Here is a 4,078-nt window from a genome sequence, read left to right on the forward strand (position 1 = left end):
TAAAAACAACCTTGGGATTTTAATTAAACAAATTAAAACTCATTTTGAATTAGCCATAATGTGCACATTTATTCATAAAATGTACGATGGACCTAATTTGTATTAATTATTATCTATTTTTGTATCGTTATTATTTTAATGAGTTTAAAACTAATGCTAATTTATTGTGATTATAACTAAATGCATATATAATAATAATAATAATAATAATAAAAGGAAAACTTAATGTAGCAAAAGTTTTAACAGGAGGATTTAGGGGCATTTTCTTTAAAATTTGTTAATATTGCAATTAGGTCCATAGGAGGAGTATAACCCATTTTCCCTTCCTCCCTCTCCCATCCCCATCGATATCACCCTCTCCTTCCCTCACACCTCCCATTTCTGGCCACCTTTCACTACCAGAAGCTTGTTGTGAGCCGTCCTCGACGTCGCCACCTGGTCCCCACCATTAGTTCCGCCTAAATCCAACGAGGAGTGGTGTTTTGAGTGGAAGACTCTCCTCTTTGCTACCATCACCATATCACTGCCCTGCAGCCGCTACTTCTCTGATCCGATGCTGGAAACGACTTCCTCATCTTCCAAAACCTATGACCGAGCTCCCTCGCCTCTAATGCTGCCGTCTAGCACCGTCCAAGCCTCACCGGAGCTGAAGCTTTCCAGCCTCGATCTGGTGGCTTTCAATGAGTTTTAGGCTGTGATTTTGGTTTTTTCGAACTCCACGCTTCTCAAGCTACGTGTGGGTACCTTTGGATTTGATTTTTGACACCGTTGAGTATACCGACCTTCGGACCGTGGTATTATAGATGTGCATATCTGCAGGTTTTCATATTATTAAAAATATTTAATCTATTAATTATTAATTATTGATAATTAAGTAATTTAATTAATTAATAGCTTAATTATATAATATTATGGATTAGTTTTAGTGATTAATTATTATTCGGTATTGTGATGGATTTTTGGTTGTGAATAATTAATTTAAGTATCAGTAAATTATTTGTGAATTGATTGTGGATTGAGATAATTAAGCTGGTTAAATTATTATTACTTTAAAGTTGTGATGCGTTGGGGAATCAGGAAAATAACGTAGAGGTAGGTGACTTGACTCCTATTAAGAATTTAAATGATTATTATAATTTTTTTAGTAAGTTTTTTATACTAGGTAAACGTTTGAATTTTAGAAAATATTTGCTAAATTTTCGATAGAATTTTCAGTAAAAAATAGTCGAAATTTCTAGACAGTCTAATTCTAGGAGTCTAGACCTAATATTAATTATAAGATATTTTATTAATTAAATTATTTTTGTGAATAGATAATCTAAAAGTTCAGCTGGCTCCACCGAAGGCGTAAGAGCAGCTAGAGAATTCGGCAGAACTGTGAATTAAAATCATATAATCAACTATGTACATATCATGTCATTATTTAAATGCTATGTTATTTTATGAATAATATTAGTGTTACTATCACCTTTAGTACCATTACTTTTATTATCCTTATTTTCATTATTATTATCACAATCATTATTATTAATATTACTATTTTTATTTTATTTATTATTATTATTATTATTATTGTTGTTGTGAATACTACATTGAAATTTTATGTTCGTTTTAATTGATGCTATTTAATTTTAACACTTAATATTAAATTGAATGATATCATGATTGCTTTGCAATTCATGTTACTTTATTTATTGTTGTTGCTATAATTGTAATATAATTCGGCATGAGACGACAATAGAATGTGCTATCTGATAGGTTATATCAAGCCCGTGCAGTGTAAATCAGAGACTGATAATAAAGGTATATACATGGGATGTATCCTGGTTGAGCATAACTCTTTAGGCATGCAAAATTTAAATTGATGAAGGAAATGTTCCTGGTCGAGCATAGCTCCCTAAGCACTAGCTATGTTGGTAAATAAGTGACCAGACTGGATTTAAGAACCTTGGTCAAGCTTTGCTCTGACATTAGTCTTATTGGAATTAAGAGAGCATATTGGCTAATAAAATTGGAGTCTAGAGTTCTGCTGATGTTCTCATCCTGCGTTTATAAAAATTTGAATTTTAAAAATTAATAACATGACACGTGGAATACTTATTCTATCATGGTTTGCAATTATATTTTCAGATTATATATTTTTAACTCACTTTTGAAATTGACAGTCTCAAATTTAATTTTTCAGGTGACAGTTAGGCCTTCTGCAGTCTCTATTTTTTTGGTAGCCCGACTTCCTCCTTCCTTGGGCTTAATGTAATTATTCTACACTGTATTTCTTACTATTTGAACTTCTAATATACTCCGTAGTATTTATTCTAATGATGTGACATGTTAAGCTATTTGATGATGTAGTAACTGAATATGTTATTGAATTGATATAACTTTTGGAATTTATGGAGTAATTGTGTCTAATGATTATTAGTAAAGTAAAATATTGGTTTGTTGGATAAAACTTTATTTTATTTAAATTATTGATTAGTAAAGTTTGTTACGGGTCTCGGCAGCTTTACACCTATCCACTTTCTAGTGCCGGTCACGAGTCCACAAGGATTGTGACAGAAAGTATATCCTCCTGTAAAAAAACAATCCTTTCCAAATTTATCAAGAAAAAAGATTCAGAAAAAGTATTTTCGTTACCAATTTTTTTGATTTTGTGTATTCATTTATTGGGCAATTGTGCATAACTAAATTTAAATTGCTAGAGATTTTTAGGATGTAGCCTAATATGTATGAAAAATATATGCTTTTGAGGTACTCAAAAATTGCATGTAAAAGATTGATTTTAACTAAGAAAGCGAGAATAATTTTTTTTAGAGCCCAAAGTAAAAAATCTATTATTGGGATCTTAAAATTTGAAATTCGGATCTCCAAGGACAAATTATTTTGAGATCTCACATAAGATTTTATCGGTTCTTAGTAACATTTTCAACTTGAGACTATCGCATTAAAATATTATTAGATCCCTAAGAATATTTTCAACTAGGAGTTCTAGATCCTTAAGTATCTAATTTACTTGGAGCTCTTAAACTAAAATATTATAAAATATTATTTAGATTCCCAAGAACATTTCCAACTTGGAACTTTAGATCTCAAAGTATCCAATTTATTTGGGACTCTTGAACTGAAATATTTTAAAATATTATCTTGATCTCCAAGAATATTATCAATTTGGAGCTCTTAAATTAAATATTATTGGTTAATTTGAGGATCTCGATAGACAAAATCAAAGCGCAAAGAACTAGTTTTACTTGGGAATGCCATATTAATACATTACCAGTTAACTTAGAAATCCGATTGACAAAATTAGAAAACCAAGAACTAGTTTTATTTGGGATCTCATATTAAAACACTATTAGTTTCCCAAAGATATTTTTAACTTAGGAAACTACTTGGGTTCCCAACTTAAAATATTTAAAGTATTACCGGATCCTAAAGAATATTTCTAATTTGGAGAACTACTCGGGGCTCTCGACTTAAAATATTTTAAAGTAATACTGAATCCTCAAGAGCATTTCCAACTTGGAAAACTAATTGGAGCTCCCAACTTAAAATATTTTAAAATATCACTAGGTACTAAGAATATTTCTAGCTTGGAGAACTACTTAGGACTTTTGACTTAACATATTTTAAAGTATTACTGGATCTCCAAGAACATTTCTTACTTGAAAAATCACTTGGGGCTCCATATTAAGTATTTTATTGGTCTTCCATAAATTTGTACCTTGAGGAATTATATATTTCTATAACTAATAAAATATTTTTAGATCCTAACATGCTTAGTTCTCACATACCTACACAATTATACTTTTATCTTTAAAATTTCTAGCAATTCAGATAATTAAACGTGTGTACCTGTTTAGTTTTAAAATTATGAATCAAAGCCCAGTTCACTATCGTGGTTCTTCTTAGACCACTAGCGCTCATGGTTCTAAAGATAGAGCTCTTTTTTATTGCAGAAATAGTTTTCTTGCTTTCTTACTTCACTTTGATATGTATCCACTACTTCCTCATATTATCTTTAGTATAAGACATGTTTTCACTAGATGCCTCCTTTTACATATATCTTTTGCCATGTGCT

General features: G+C 30.5%; 1 long non-coding RNA gene across 2 annotated transcripts; it reads left to right on the forward strand.

Moving 5' to 3' along the window:
• Positions 1 to 251: 251 nt before the first annotated feature.
• Positions 252 to 2,394, forward strand: LOC112534488. Of its 2 annotated transcripts, none has more exons than XR_003078778.2 (2): positions 252 to 819; positions 2,186 to 2,394. It is a non-coding gene; the product is annotated as an uncharacterized LOC112534488 (long non-coding RNA). The 2 variants fall into 2 exon arrangements; XR_003078777.2 differs by having other exon boundaries at positions 252 to 794.
• Positions 2,395 to 4,078: the final 1,684 nt, after the last annotated feature.

This window comes from Ricinus communis, chromosome 1, assembly GCF_019578655.1.
Source record: "Ricinus communis isolate WT05 ecotype wild-type chromosome 1, ASM1957865v1, whole genome shotgun sequence".
In the NCBI taxonomy this organism is placed as follows: Eukaryota; Viridiplantae; Streptophyta; class Magnoliopsida; order Malpighiales; family Euphorbiaceae; genus Ricinus; species Ricinus communis.